Consider the following 17,065-nt stretch of genomic DNA (forward strand, 5'->3'; position numbering starts at 1 on the left):
TGTTAACTCCCTTTAATTTAGAAATCTCCCTTTACCACTGAACTTCACATTTAATCTTGACCGTTGATTGAAATCAATCTCAACCGTTGATGAATTCTAGGAAAGTCTATTTAAGAGACGCTCATCTCTTCATTTTGAAAGGTTGAATGAGAATTTGCATTGAATTGTTGTTGGAATTCATACTCACATTTGCTCATATTCACATACGCAAAGATCAAGTTTGACAAAAAGTTGACCAGATTTAACCACGGTTGACTTGAGTTGACTAGTTTCGAAAAGAATTTTGAAATAAATAAATGAAATTATTTAATTAAATGGAGTACTTACTTCTAATTAACTAAACCAAGTTATTTAATTAAATGAGAAGCCATTCCTAATTAATTAAATGAAGTTATTTAATTAAACAAGAAAAGAGTCTCTAATTAATTAAAGATTACTTAATTAAATAGAAAAAGTAATTATGAGAGCATATCTCATTTTATTAAATTAAATATCTCAACAAAATCTCTCTTCAGCTCAAAAAGGAAAATTTCCAGTTCATTGTTGATAAAAAATGAGTTAAATCAGTTAACTCCTTTTTCGACTCAAATTGAATCAATTAACTCTTTATTTTACTCAAATTAAATTTGTTAACTCCCTTTAATTTGGAAATCTCTCTTTATGACTGAAGTTCACATTTTATCTTGACCGTTCATTGAAATCGATCTCAACCGTTGATGAATTCCAAGAAAGTCTATTTAAGAGACCCTCATCTCTTCATTTTAAAAGGTTGAATGAGAATTTGCATAGAATTGTTGCTGGAATTCATACTCACATTTGCTTATATTCACATACGTAGAGATCAAGTTTGACTAAAAGTTGACTATATTTAACCACGGTTGACTTGAGTTGACTAGTTTCGAAAATAATTTTTAAATTATTAAACAAAATTATTTAATTAAATGAAGTACTTACTTATAATTAATTAAACAAAATTATTTAATTAAATGAGAAGCCATTCCTAATTAATTAAATGAAGTTATTTAATTAAATAAGAAAAGTGTCTCTACTTAATTAAAGATTACTTAATTAAATAGAAAAAATAATTATGAGAGCATATCTCATTTTATTAAATTAAATATCTCAACAAAATCTCTCTTCAGTTAAAATAGGGAAATTTCCAGTTCATTATTGATAAAAAATGAGTTAAATCAATTACTCCTTTTTCTACTCAAATTGAATCAGTTAACTCCTTATTTTACTCAAATTAAATCTGTTAACTCCCTTTAATTTAGAAATCTCCATTTACGACTGAACTTCACCTTTAATCTTGACCGTTGATTGAAATTTATCTCAACCATTGATAAATTCCATTAAAGTCTATTTAAGAAACCCTCATCTCTTCATTTTGAAAGGTTGAATGAAAATTTGCATCGAATTGTTGCTAAAATTCATACTCACATTTGCTCATATTCACATATGCAAAGATCAAGTTTGACCAAAAGTTGACCAGATTTAACCATGGTTGAGTTGAGTTGACTAGTTTCAAATTTTTTTATTAAATAATTAAATGAAATTATTTAATTAAATGGAGTACTTACTTCGAATTAACTAAACAAAGTTATTTAATTAAATGAGAAGCCATTCCTAATTAATTAAATGAAGTTATTTAATTAAATAAAAAAAGTGTCTCTAATTAAATAAAGAATACTTAATTAAATAGAAAAAGTAATTATGAGAGCATATCTCATTTTATTAAATTATATATCTCAACAAAATCTCTCTTCAACTCAAAAAGAGAAATTTTCAGTTCACTATTGATCAAAAATGAGTTAAATCAGTTAACTACTTTTTCTACTCAAATTGAATCAATTAACTCTTTATTTTACTCAAATTAAATCTGTTAACTCCCTTTAATATGGAAATCTCCCTTTATGACTGAACTTCACCTTTTATCCTGACCATTCATTGAAATCGATCTCAACCGTTGATGAATTCCATGAAAATCTATTTAAGAGACCCTCGTCTCTTCATTTTGAAAGGTTGAATGAGAATTTGCATCGAATTGTTCCTCGAATTCATACTCACATTTGCTCATATTCACATACGCAAATATCAAGTTTGACCAAAAGTTGACCAGATTTAAGCACGGTTGATTAGTTTCGAAAAGAATTTTGAAATAATTAAATGAAATTATCTAATTAAATGGAGTACTTACTTCTAATTAATTAAACAAAGTTATTTAAATAAATGAGAATCCAGTCTTAATTAATTAAATGAAGTTATTTAATTAAATAAGAAAAGTGTCTCTAATTAATTAAAAATTACTTAATTAAATAGAAAAAGTAATTATGAGAGCATATTTTATTTTATTAAATTAAATATCTGAACAAAATCTCTCTTCAGTTCAAAAACGGAAATTTCCAGTTCACTATTGATAAAAAATGAGTTAAATCAATTAACTCCTTTTTCTACTCAAATTGAATAAGTTAACTCCTTATCCTCCTCAAATTAAATTTGTTAACTCCCCTTAATTTGGAAATCTTCCTTTATGACTGAACTTCACATTTAATCCTGACCGTTGATTGAAATCGATCTCAACCATTGATGAATTCCAGGAAAGTCTATTTAGGAGACCCTCATCTCTTCATTTTGAAAGGTTGAATGAGAATTTTTATCGAATTGTTGCTGGAATTCACACTCACGTTTGCCCATGTTCACATACGCAAAGATCAAGTTTGACCAAAAGTTGACTAGATTTAACCATGGTTGACTTCAGTTGACTAGTTTCAAAATGAATTTTGAAATAATTAAACAAAATTATTTACTTAAATGGAGTACTTACTGCTAATTAATTAAACAAAGTTATTTAATTAAATGAGAAGCCATTCATAATTAATTAAATGAAGTTATTTAATTAAATAAGAAAAGTGTCTATAATTAATTAAAGATTACTTAATTAAATAGAAAAAGTAATTATGAGAGCATATCTCATTTTATTAAATTAAATATCTCAACAAAATATCTCTTTAGTTAAAAGAGAGAAATTTCTAGTTCACTATTGATCAAAAATGAGTTAAATAATTTAACTCTTTTTTCTACTCAAATTGAATCAGTTAACTCCTTATTTTACTCAAATTAAATCTGTTAACTTCATTTAATTTGAAAATCTCCCTTTATGACTGAACTTCACCTTTAATCCTAACCGTTGATTGAAATCGATCTCAACCGTTGATGAATTCTAGGAAAGTCTATTTAAGAGACCCTCATCTCTTCATTTTGAAAGGTTGAATAAGAATTTGCATCAAATTGTTGTTGGAATTCATACTCACATTTGCTCATATTGACATACGCAAAGATCAAGTTTGATCAAAAGTTGACCAGATTTAACCATGGTTGACTTGAGTTGACTAGTTTCGAAAAGAATTTTGAAATAATTAAATAAAATTATTTAATTAAATGTAGTACTTATTTCTAATTAATTAAACAAAGTTATTTAATTAAATGAGAAGCCATTCCTAATTAATTAAATGAAGTTATTTAATTAAATTAGAAAAGGGTCTCTAATTTATTAAAGATTACTTAATTAAATAGAAAAAGTAATTATGAGAGCATATCTCATTTTATTAAATTAAATATATCAACAAAATTTTTCTTCAGTTCAAAAAAGGAAATTTCCAGTTCACTATTGATCAAAAATGAGTTAAATCAGTTAACTCCTTTTTCTAGTCAAACTGAATAACTTAACTCTTTATTTTACTCAAATTAAATATGTTAACTCCCTTTAGTTTGGAAATCTCCCTTAATGACTGAACTTCACATTTAATCCTAACCGTTGATTGAAATCGATCTCAACCGTTGATGAATTCCAAGAAAGTCTATTTAAGAGACCCTCATCTCTTCATTTTGAATGGTTGAATGAGAATTTGCATCGAATTGTTGCCAGAATTCATACTCACATTTGCTCATATTCACATATGCAAAGATCAAGTTTGACCAAAAGTTGATCGGATTTAACCACGATTGACTTGAGTTGACTAGTTTCAAATTTTTTTAAAAATAATTAAACAAAATTATTTAATTAAATGGAGTACTTACTTCTAATTAATTTAAAAAATTTATTTAATTAAATGAGAAGCCATTCTTAATTAATTAAATGAAGTTATTTAATTAAATAAAAAAAGTGTCTCAAATTAATTAAAGATTATTTAATTAAATAGAAAAAGTAATTATGAGAGCATATCTCATTTTATTAAATTAAATATCTCAACAAAATCTCTCTTCAGTTCAAAAAGGGAAATTTTCTGTTCACTATTGATAAAAAATGAATAAAATCAATTAACTCCTTTTTCTACACAAATTGAATCAGTTAACTCCTTATTTTACTAAAATTAAATTTGTTAACTCCCTTTAATTTGGAAATCTCCTTTTATGATTGAACTTCACCTTTAATCCTGACCGTTGATTGAAATCGATCTCAACCGTTGAAGAATTTTAGGAAAGTCTATTTAAGAGACCCTTATCTCTTCATTTTGAAAGGTTGAATGAGAATTTGTATCAAATTGTTGCTGGAATTCGTACTCACATTTGCCCATATTCACATACGCAAAGATCAAGTTTGACTAAAAGTTGACTAGATTTAACCACTGTTGACTCGAGTTGACTAGTTTCGAATAAAATTTGAAATAATTAAAAGAAATTATTTAATTAAATGGAGTACTTCTAATTAATTAAACCAAGTTATTTAATTAAATGAGAAGCCATTCCTAATTAATTAAATGAAGTTATTTAATTAAATAAGAAAAGTGTCTCTAATTAATTAAAGATTACTTAATTAAATATAAAAAGTAATAATGAGAGCATATCTCATTTTATTAATTTAAACATCTCAACAAAATCTCTCTTCAGTTCAAAAAGAGAAATTTTTAGTTCACTATTGATCAAAAATGAGTTAAATCAATTAACTCCTTCTTCTACTCAAATTGAATCAGTTAACTCTTTATTTTACTCAAATTCAATATGTTAACTTCCTTTAATTTGAAAATCTCCCTTTATGACTGAACTTCAACTTTAATCTTGACGGTTGATTGAAATCAATCTCAACCATTGATGAATTCTAGGAAAGTTTATTTAAGGGACCCTCATCTCTTCGTTTTGAAAGGTTGAATGAGAATTTGCATCGAATTGTTGCTGGAATTCGTACTCACATTTGCTCATATTCACATACGCAAAGATCAAGTTTGACCAAAAGTTGACCAGATTTAACCACGGTTGACTTGAGGTGACTAGTTTCAAAAATAATTTTGAAATAATTAAACGAAATTATTTAATTAAATTGAGTACTTACTTCTAATTAATTAAACAAAGTTATTTAATTAAATGAGAAGCCATTCCTAATTAATTAAATGAAGTTATTTAATTAAATAAAAAAAGTGTCTGTGGGTTAGAAAAATTGTTTGTGACATTTCCTACTGAGTTGGAAGCCAAAATTAAGGACGAAAGGAATTTTTTAATAGAAGGAGAAATATAAGACTATTTATGAGAAGATCAACAAATAGGTTGCTTGGGACATAATCTCCATCGGTGTTTTTGGAAATCTTTTGCAGTCAATTTTGGATTGGGGTTTTATTGTTTGCATGGCAGGGCCTAAGATTTATTCTCCGTTGGTGAGAACAGATGGTTCTTCTCCAACTATGCATGCAATGCGATTTAAATCATTTTATTCAGGGGAGAACTCCAAGCTGAAAAAAGTTCATGGTTGTTTTTCGCATAGCCATGATCGCCCTATTCTGGTTATTCCTCCAATGGTTGTAATGGAGGACATTGATTATTGGACCAAGCATGCTTTGATATGCAAATTTCTTGGAATCCAGATTTCCCTATCTGCTCTTGAGGCATGGATCCGCCGCTCATGGCAGGTGGAAGGCGATATGGAGATTATGTTGGCAGGGAATAGTTATTTTTTTGTTGTATTCTTTTGAATGTCTGATCGTGATTGTGTTTTTGAAGGAGGCCCTTATTTCTACAACCATGTGGGGTTATTTGTCAAACCTTGGCATTCAGGTTTTAATTCTGCTAAGGATCTCCCTTCAATAGTGCCAGTTTTGGTTCGATTGCCTCGTCTTCCCTTAGAATTTTGGCATGAAGACATCCTTCGACAACCTGCTACTTTGTTGGGGAAGCCGACTGCGATCGCACATCAATCCCTTGATAAAAAGGTTATTTCTTATGCTAGAATTTGTGTTGAAATTAATTTGAATAACCATTACCAGATTCTTTGGAAATTTGTCTGGGGGATTCTTCTTGGGTGCAGCAATTAGATTATGAATCCCTCCCTTTCCGTTGCTGGATTTGTCATGAGTATGGTCATTTATAGCGTCAGTGCCCCCGTAACTCAAGTTTCAACGGAGTGGATGGTTCTACAGCTGGCAATGCTGGTGGTTTGGCAGATACTACATGGAAAGGACAATCTCAAATGGCTAATACTACCAAGGGGATGAATCTGCCAGATGCTATAGGTAAGGGTAAGGCTCAAATGCAGGATAAGGATGGATTTACCCCTATTCGCCCTCGAGCTAAGGGACATGGTCAAAAGAGGCCTTTGAAAGAAAGATTATCTGATTCAGGTTTTAACCACTTTGAGGTGCTGGATAGTATGGTTCTAGAGGAGGGTATTCTTCCTCCTATCTCTTATGATCCAGTTTGCCTAGATGAGAGATCTGTTCCTAATGATGCTTGTGGGGCATCCTAAGTTGTAGTATATCAAAACTGTGAGGTCCCTGTAGCTCCTGTGACAGAGGCTGTGGTGACTCTTGTAGTGTTGGAGGATAATGATGTTGTTTTGGCTGACTTGGTTAAGGATGTGCTACCATTAGGTAAGGGCAAGGGATCTCCTCTCCCCTTGGGGTTGTTGCCTCAACCCTTTAAGCAGGCTTCTTCTACTCCCCCTCTAAGGAGTGGGCGCAAAACAAACCAAGAGAAGATTAAACTCACAGGAGATATATTGATTGAGTCTGGTTCAGTGAAACCTTTGGATTCTCATTTTCCCAATTCTACCCAATGATGATTATTCTCTCTTGGAATGTATGGGGTTTGAATAGCATCCCTAGACAAAAGGCTATTCATAACTTGGTGGTTGATCATAGTCCTGATGTTTTTTGTATCCAAGATACTAAGCTCTTTGTGGAGTCTATGGTCCAACATGCCTCTAGTATTTGGTCTCGTGGCCAATGCCAGTGTGTTGGGGCAACAGGCAGTGCTGGTGGTTTAGCTATATTTTGGGATCCTCAAAAAATTTCTCCTCTTAGCTAGATGTCTTCTCGCTTAGCTCTCTCTATGGTAGCTTCTGCTCTAGACTTAGGAGAGGTAATCATGGTTACTAATGTGTATGCACCTGTTGATCTTGTGGGAAAGGAGGAACTTGTGGAACATATTCAATATGTTAGAAATTGTCATCCTTATCATCCTTGGGTGTTAGCAGGGGACTTCAATTTAGTTTTAAGTCTGGAGGAGAAGCATGGTGGTTTGGCTAGATTGGGGCCTTCATCTGCTCTTCTTCAGTAACACATATCTCTTTTGCATCTCTCTGATGTTAAGCCTTCTAATGGTCTCTATACTTGGGATAATCGCAGGACTGGTGTTGCTGCTATCTTAGAACGTCTGGATAGATTTCTTGTTTCTTGCTTCTAGGTTAGTGGCACCCTTACTATCTCTTCAAAAATCCTTGATTGGAGGGGTTCAGATCATTGGCCAATCAAATTTTCCGCTATAGGGGCTTATGTTCCAAAGTATCCTCCTTTTAAGTTTCAGTTGATGTGGCTTCATGACTCCTCTCTTCATGATTTTGTTTTTTGTTGGTGGAAAGATGGTGCTCCTACATATGGTACTACAATGTTCTCATTTTCTAAAAGGCTTCAATATGTTAAAAGGCAGCTCAAGATATGGAATAGGGAATGCTTTGGGAACCTTCACTTTATGAAGAGGCTTGCTCAAGAAGATCTTGATGTCATCACAAGGGAGATTAGAGATCGAGGTTTCTCAAAGGATCTTGGCAAGGCTGAATCCCTTGCTTCTAGAGCTCTAGAAGAATGGGAACTTTCAGAGGAAATTTTTTGGAAGCAAAAGGCTAGAGTTGATTGGCTCCAGGAAGGTGATTGAAACACTGCCTTTTTCCATAAAACAGTGCAATCTCGCTGAAATCAGAGCACTATCTCTTCTTTGGTTAATTCTCAAGGTATCCAATTGAATTCCTTGCCAGCTTTGTTCCAGGAGGCTATTTGGTACTTCTCTACCCTCTTCTCTGAGGACTCTCCTCCTGCTAATAATAAAGAAAATATTATTTTGTCCTGTATTCCTTCCCTTATCACTTAGGAAATGAATGATTATCTCATGCGTCCTATCTCTTTAGAAGAGCTGGAGGAGGTGGTCTTTGGCATGCCTAAGGGGAAGGCTCCTAGTCCTGATGGCTTTCTAGTTGAATTCTTTAAAGAATTTTGGGACATCATTAATCATGATTTGTTGGACGTGGTTAAAGAATCCTATGCTAGCAAGCAAATGGTTCGAGCTTTGAACTCTACATTCTTGACTCTTTTTCCTAAGAGAGAGGGTGCTAATCAATTGGAGTTTTTTAGACCAATTGCCTTATGTAATGTGGTTTACAAAGTTATTACTAAGTTGATTGCTGAGAGACTAAAAAGGTGGCTTCCCATTATTATCTTAGAAGAACAAGGTGGTTTTGTTGCTAGTAGACAAATTTTGGATGGGGTGGTTATTGCTACTGAGGCTATTCACTCTATGGCTACTTCAAGGGAGAGAGCCATGTTTGTTAAGCTGGATATGGCTAAGGCCTATGATAGAGTTAAATGGAGCTTCCTAAGGAGTATTCTTCTTTCTTTTGGATTTATCTCTGACTGGGTGAGTTGGATTATGAGTTGTGTTACTTCTGCCTCTTTTTGTATTCTTATTAATGGTCAACCTTCTCAACTATTTGGTGCTTCTAGAGGCCTCCGCCAGGTTGACCCTCTCTCCCCATATCTATTCATCATCATGGCTGAAGGCTTGGGCAGATTCATTAAGCATTAGGTGTCCCAGAATTCTATTCAAGGCTGGCGGTGGGGTAATGGCTTACCTTCTCTTTCCCATATTCAATTTGTTGATGATTCTACTCTTGCCGATCTTGCTAGGATCAAGGAAGTTGAAGCCTTTCGACATGCTTTGGACATTTATTTGGCAGCTTCAGGCTAGAAAGTTAATGAGCACAAATCTTCCATTTACATTTTTAACACTCCTGATTCTATTCAGCAAAGGATTGTTGGTATCCTATGATTTCAGATAGGATCACTTCCTTTGACTTATCTTGGCATTCCTATTGCTGTTTCCAGGCAGCCACGTCTCTTCTGGCAAAATTTGATTACCAAGCTTCAGGATAAGGAAAATCATTGGACTCATAGATGGCTTTCTACTGCTGCCCGAGTTACTCTTCTTCAAGCTGTTATCCAAGCTCTTCCTACTTATAGAAGCATGGTTCACGCTGTACCTATTTACTTTTTCAAGGAGTTTGATGCTCTTTCTCGACAATTCCTTTGGAGCGGTAATTTGCATAGTACTAAATGGAGTTTGGTTAATTGGGCAACTGTTTGTAGGCCTAAAAAGGAGGGTGGTCTTGGTCTTCGATCTGCTCTATTGAGTAGTCAAGCTTTGGCTACTAAACTTTATTGGCGATGGTGCTCTGGACAACATCAACTTTGGGCTCGTATTATCACTCATAAATATTTTCATGGTGTTGAGCCTTGCTCTATTTCTGTACTTCCTCTTGAAGGTCATGGCTCAATGGTTTGGCATACTTTGAAGACAGGTGTGATGTTGGTGAAGAGGGGTCTATTCTAGATATGTAAAGGAGGTTCTCAGGCTTTGTTTTGGTCTGATGCTTGGGATGGATTCCGTTCCATTTTATCCATAGACCCTCATCTTCAGCCTCTTTGTGACTCTTTTCTTGCCGCTGGATGGGATAAAGTGGCTCATTACAAGACTCCTTATCAATTGGGACCTGTTGTTGGTTACAGATGGAAGCATTCTTCTAATTGGCCTCCTGGAGGTACAAACATGGATCGTCAAGAGCTTTCTCAAATTTTGGCCTCTAGAGAGTGTTCTTCTTTGCTTGGTCCAAATGTTTTGGCTTAGGGTGGTACCTTGTCTGGTAAATATCATGTCTCTGTTAGGTATCAGGAGATAACTAGACAATTATTTGGGGATGTTGAGGTCCCTTGGTGGAAGCAAGTTTGGAATAAAGTTTATTGGTCCAAGTGCAATTTTTTCATGTGGCTAGTGGCTCACAACCATTCTCTTACCTGGGATAATCTTTGTAAACTTGGATTTCAGGGCTCCTCTTATTGTGTTTTGTGTGGTGATGGAGAGGAGTCTGTCTCCCATCTGTTCTTCCATTGCTCCTATTCTACTCAGATATGGCACCTTTGGTGGAGTGCTTGGGGTTGCTCTTGTCGGCATGCTTCCTCTTTGCCTGAGTTCTGGGCCCGCTTGGGTAGTGCTCCCTCCAAGTCTTCTTCTCTCCATGCTGCTTGGATTGCTAGCCCATCTTTCATGCTTTGGCATATCTGGTTGGAGAGGAATCGTCACATATTCCAAAATGTTCGGCTTGGTGTTTTGCATCTTTGGTGAAAAATATCACATTCTCTTCAGGAAACTATTCTTGTGAAGTGTGAGCTTGATGGGGGTATGGATCAGGTTGATCTTGCTATCTGTAATCACCTCAATTTTCATCTTTAGGATGGGGCTGCAGCTCATAGGTTTCCTTCTATGTCTAGGTAGCTTCACCATCAGAGAAGGGTCGGGTTAACCGGGATGGGCACTGGACTCCTCCTCCCTGTGGAGTTCTGAAAATTAACACTGATGGTTCTTCCCGTGGGAATCCTAGTCCGGTTGGTATTGGCGAAGTGGCTCGTTGTAGTTTTAGGGATGTTAAATTTTTCTTCTCAGTTCATAAGGGTGATTATACTAACAATCTCATGGAAGCTTAGGCTATTTTATATGTTGTGGAATAGTGTTGCTTGTGGGGATGGAGTAAGATTATTTGTGAGTCTGATTCCTAGGTGGTGGTGAACATGCTTTCTTCGCAAGAGCTTGAGGATGTTAGTTGGCAGCTGGCCACTATTGTTAAGCACATTCTTTTCTTCTCTTCCTCTTTTCAATTCATTAGGTTCACGTATATTCCTCGTGAATGGAATAGAATTGCTGATTGTTTAGCCAAATGGGCTTATAGTCATGATCTGGGTTGGAATATTAGGGATAGGAGGCAACTCACCTTTGAGATAGTGCAAGAATTTGATGACCTTGTTGCTCAGGATCGAGCTCCTTATTGAGCTCTCCTTGTTATATTCCTTTCTGTCTTAATAAATTTTTACCCCTCTTTTTGCCAAAAAAAAATAGCAAAAGTGTCTCTAATTAATTAAAGATTATTTAATTAAATAAATAAAGTAATTATGATAGCATATCTCATTTTACTAAATTAAATATCTCAAAAAAATCTCTCGTCAGTTCAAAAAGGGAAATTTTCAGTTCACTATTGATAAAAAATGAGTTAAATCAGTTAACTCCTTTTTCTACTCAAATTGAATTAGTTAACTCCTTATTTTACTCAAATTAAATCTGTTAACTCCCTTTAATTTGGAATTCTCCTTTTATGACTGAACTTCACCTTTAATCCTGACCGTTGATTGAAATCGATCTCAACTGTTGATGAATTATAGGAAAGTCTATTTAAGAGACCCTCATCTCTTCATTTTGAAAGGTTGAATGAGAATTTGCATTGAATTATTGTTGGAATTCATACTTACATTTGCTCATATTCACATATGTAAAGATCAAGTTTGACCAAAAGTTGACCATATTTAACCATAGTTGACTTGAGTTGACTAGTTTCAAATTTTTATTTGAAATAATTAAACGAAATTATTTAATTAAATGGAGTACTTACTTCTAATTAAATAAACAAAGTTATTTAATTAAATGAGAACCCATTCCTAATTAATTAAATGAAGTTATTTAATTAAATAAGAAAAGTGTATCTAATTAATTAAAGTTTATTAATTAAATAGAAAAAGTAATTATGAGAGCATATCTCATTTTATTAAATTAAATATCTCAACAAAATCTCTCTTCAGTTTAAAAAGGAAAATTTCTAGTTCACTATTGATCAAAAATGAGTTAAATCAGTTGACTCCTTTTTCCACTCAAATTGAATTAGTTAACTTCTTATTTTACTCAAATTAAATCTGTTAACTCCCTTTAATTTGGAAATCTCCCTTTTTGACTGAACTTCACCTTTAATCCTGATCGTTGATTGAAATCGATCTCAACCGTTGATGAATTCTAAGAAAGTCTATTTAAGAGACCCTCATCTCTTCATTTTGAAAGGTTGAATGAGAATTTGCATCGAATTGTTGTTGGAATTCATACTCACATTTGCTCATATTCAAATATGCAAAGATCAAGTTCTACCAAAAGTTGACTAGATTTAAACATGGTTGACTTGCGTTGACTAGTTTCGAAAAGAATTTTGAAATAATTAAACAAAATTATTTAATTAAATGCAATACTTACTTCTAATTAATTAAATAAATTTATTTAATTAAATGAGAAGCCATTCCTAATTAATTAAATGAAGTTATTTAATTAAATAAGAAAAGTGTCTCTAATTAATTAAAGATTATTTAATTAAATAGAAAAAGTAATTATGAGAGCATATCTCATTTTATTAAATTAAATATCTCAACAAAATATCTCTATAATTCAAAAAGGGAAATTTTCAGTTCACTATTGATAAAAAATGAGTTAAATCAGTTAACTCCTTTTTCTACTCAAATTGAATCAGCTAACACCTTATTTTACTCAAATTAAATCTGTTAACTCCCTTTAATTTGAAAATCTCCTTTTATGATTAAACTTCACCTTTAATCCTGACTATTGATTGAAATCGATCTCAACAATTGATGAATTCCAGGAAAGTTTATTTAAGAGACCCTCATCTCTTCATTTTGAAAGGTTGAATGAGAATTTGCATCGAATTGTTGTTGGAATTCATACTCACATTTGCTCATATTAACATACGTAAAAATCAAGTTTGACCAAAAATTGACCAGATTTAACCACGGTTGACTTGAGTTGACTAGTTTCGAAAAGAATTTTGAAATAATTAAATGAAATTATTCAATTAAATGATGTACTTACTTTTAATTAATTAAACAAACTTATTTAATTAAATGAGAAGCCATTCCTAATTAATTAAATGATGTTATTTAATTAAATAAGAAAAGTGTCTCTAATTAATTAAATATTATTTAATAAAATATAAAAAGTAATTATGAGAGCATATCTCATTTTATTAAATTAAATATTTCAACAAAATCTCTCTTCAGTTCAAAAAGGAAAATTTCTAGTTCACTATTGATCAAAAATGAGTTAAATCAGTTGACACTTTTTTCTACTCAAATTGAATTAGTTAACTCCTTATTTTACTCAAATTAAATCTGTTAACTCCCTTTAATTTAGAAATCTCCTTTTATGACTGAACTTCACATTTAATCCTGACCATTGATTGAAATCGATCTCAACTGTTTATGAATTTGAGGAAAGTCTATTTAAGAGACCCTCATGTCTTCATTTTGAAAGTTTGAATGAGAATTTGCATCGAATTGTTGCTGGAATTCATACTCACATTTTCTCATATTCACATATGCAAAGATCATGTTTGACCAAAAGTTGACCAGATTTAACCACGGTTGACTTGAGTTGACTAGTTTGAATTTTTTTTTTGAAATAATTAAAAGAAATTATTTAATTAAATGGAGTACTTACTTCTAATTAATTAAACAATGTTATTTAATTAAATGAGAAGCCATTCCTAATTAATTAAATGAAATTTTAAAATTAAATAAGAAAAGTGTCTCTAATTAATTAAAGATTATTTATTTAAATAGAAAAAGTAATTATGAGAGCATATGTCATTTGAGTAAATTAAATATCTCAACAAAATCTCTCTTCAGTTAAAAAAGGGAAATTTCCAGTTCACTATTGATCAAAAATGAGTTAAATCAGTTGACTCCTTTTTCTACTCAAATTGAATCAGTTAACTCCTTATTTTACTCAAATTAAATCTGTTAACTCCCTTTAATTTGCAAATCTCCCTTTATGACTGAACTTCACCTTTAATCCTGACCGTTGATTGAAATCGATCTCAACTATTGATGAATTCGAGGAAAGTCTATTTAAGAGACTCTGATCTCTTCATTTTGAAAGGTTGAATGAGAATTTGCATTGAGTTGTTGCTGAAATTCATACTCACATTTGCTCATATTCACATACGCAAAGATCAAGTTTGACTAAAAGTTGATCAGATTTAACCACGGTTGACTTGAGTTGACTAGTTTCGAAAATAATTTTGAAATAATTAAACAAAATTATTTAATTAAATGGAGTACTTACTTCTAATTAATCAAATAAAGTTATTTAATTAAGTGAGAAGCCATTTCTAATTAATTAAATGAAGCTATTTAACGAAATAAAAAAATTGTCTCTAATTAATTAAAGATTATTTAATTAAATAGAAAAAGTAATTATGAGAGCATATCGCATTTTATTAAATTAAATATCTCAACAAAATCTCCTTTCAGTTCAAAAAGGGAAATTTCCAGTTCACTATTGATCAAAAATTTGGTAAATCAGTTGACTCCTTTTTCTACTCAAATTGAATTAGTTAACTCCTTATTTTACTCAAATTAAATCTATTAACTCCCTTTAATTTGGAAATCTCTCTTTATGACTGAACTTCACATTTAATCCTGACCGTTGATTGAAATTGACCTCAACCGTTGATGAATTCCAGGAAAGTCTATTTAAGAGACCCTCATCTCTTCATTTTGAAAGGTTCAATAAGAATTTGCATCGAATTGTTGCTGGAATTCATACTCACATTTGCTCATATTCACATACGCAAAGATCAAGTTTGACCAAAAGTTGACCAGATTTAACCACGGTTGACTTGAGTTGACTAGTTTTGAAAAGAATTTTGAAATAATTAAACAAAATTATTTAATTAAATGGAGTACTTACTTCTAATTAATTAAACAAAGTTACTTATTTAAATGAAAAGTCATTCCTAATTAATTAAATGAAGTTATTTAATTAAATAAGAAAAGTGTCTCTAATTAGTTAAAGATTATTTAATTAAATAGAAAAAGTATTTATTTTAGCATATCTCATTTTATTAAATTAAATATCTCAACAAAATCTCTCTTCAGTTCAAAAAGGGAAATTTCCAGTTCACTATTGATCAAAAATGAGTTAAATCATTTAACTCCTTTTTTCTATCAAATTGAATCAGTTAGTTCCTTATTTTACTCAAATTAAATCTATTAACTCCCTTTAATTTGGAAATCTCCTTTTATGACTTAACTTCACCTTTAATCCTGATAGTTGATTAAAATCGATCTCGACTGTTGATGAATTCTAGGAAAGTCTATTTAAGAGACCCTCATCTCTTTATTTTGAAAGGTTGAATGAGAATTTGCATCAAATTGTTGCTAGAATTCATACTCACATTTTCTCATATTCACATACGCAAAGATCAAGTTTGAGCAAAAGTTGACCAAATTTAACCACGGTTGACTTGAGTTGACTAGTTTCGAAAAGAATTTTGAAATAATTAAATGAAATTATTTAATTAAATGGAGTACTTACTTCTAATTAATTAAACAAAGTTATTTAATTAAATGAGAAGCCATTCCTAATTAATTAAATGAAGTTATTTAATTTTTGAGTCCTCACCCAATTCTTGATAGTACCAATGAGATAATTGCATTACGGTGATTTTAATCCTTTGTTTGATACACTTTTAATATTGTAGCGTTATATCATTTTAATATATGCATTTTGATGATCTGCAATTACCTCTTCATATTATGACATAATTGATGCATATAATGATTCTATTTCATGGTGTAAGCTATTGACATTGCTTTAATGGAAATTGAATGGTAGAAATTCTTGTAATATAAGAAGGTAATGTTGAAGTGGAAATTAGAGTTAAAAGATAAATTTTGTTATGCATTGAGACCTAACTCGCATACCTAGGGATTCAATAGTTATGGATTCAGCATCTTGTCGTAGAATATGAAGTTATTCAGAATATTAAAGTGACCATGTTATGTTGATAAGTAAAGTTTAGTTTTATAGTATTTTGAACATTTTACATGGAAATTGTTAGAAGAAGTAATGTAATTATAAGGAATGAAGTATGGAACTCAAATGTCGAATGTGATATGTAAGTTTTGATATTTTAATATTTTGAAGGTTATATTTGAAATTATTAAGAAAGGGAAAGTTAATTTGAGATGATGAAATATATGCAAGTCTAATGTTGAATGAGATAATGATTTATTTTACATATGCTTATATGATTTTCTTGGACTACTGATGCTCGAGTTTAGTGTGCAAGAATTTGACTATGGGTTAAAGGGGAATTAAGGCTCAAACTACTACAAACATGACATAACCAAGGTTGAATCAGTGGAAAAGATTCAAACCTAATTGTAATGTGTTTTATTTCGTATATGTGAATTGTATGTGTGCGTAGTAGCCTAGTTCATGTATTATTGTAAAACAAGTCATTTTTTTTAATATAATGTGATATTTTGTGTGTGTCACTTGACACTTGTGCTTGTTATGTGATATGACATGTTATTCGTCAATGGATCATGTGGCCACCTTATTCAATGATAAATGCCTCAATTGAGGAATTTGATTATTGCCTTAGTCAGTAAAAGGACAAGGTCATCACCTTGGAGAATTTGAAATTTGAATCACCTAGCTTTGGGAGGGTCATAAAATAACTTTAAGGTAAGTAGGGATTAAAATTAACCCCACCCATGTTAGTACTATAGGCTAGGGAGCTATTAATGACCTCTAGGGTGTCTAGTGGACCTAGGAGATGTTGGAAATATTCAAGATATGACAAGTTACTGAGAGGGGAGGGGTGAATCAGTAAATTTTAAAATTTCAAACAATAAAACTGCAT

This window comes from Cupressus sempervirens, chromosome 9 (genome assembly GCF_028749045.1).
Source record: "Cupressus sempervirens isolate cs-2001-9-10 chromosome 9, ASM2874904v1, whole genome shotgun sequence".
Taxonomy (NCBI): Eukaryota; Viridiplantae; Streptophyta; class Pinopsida; order Cupressales; family Cupressaceae; genus Cupressus; species Cupressus sempervirens.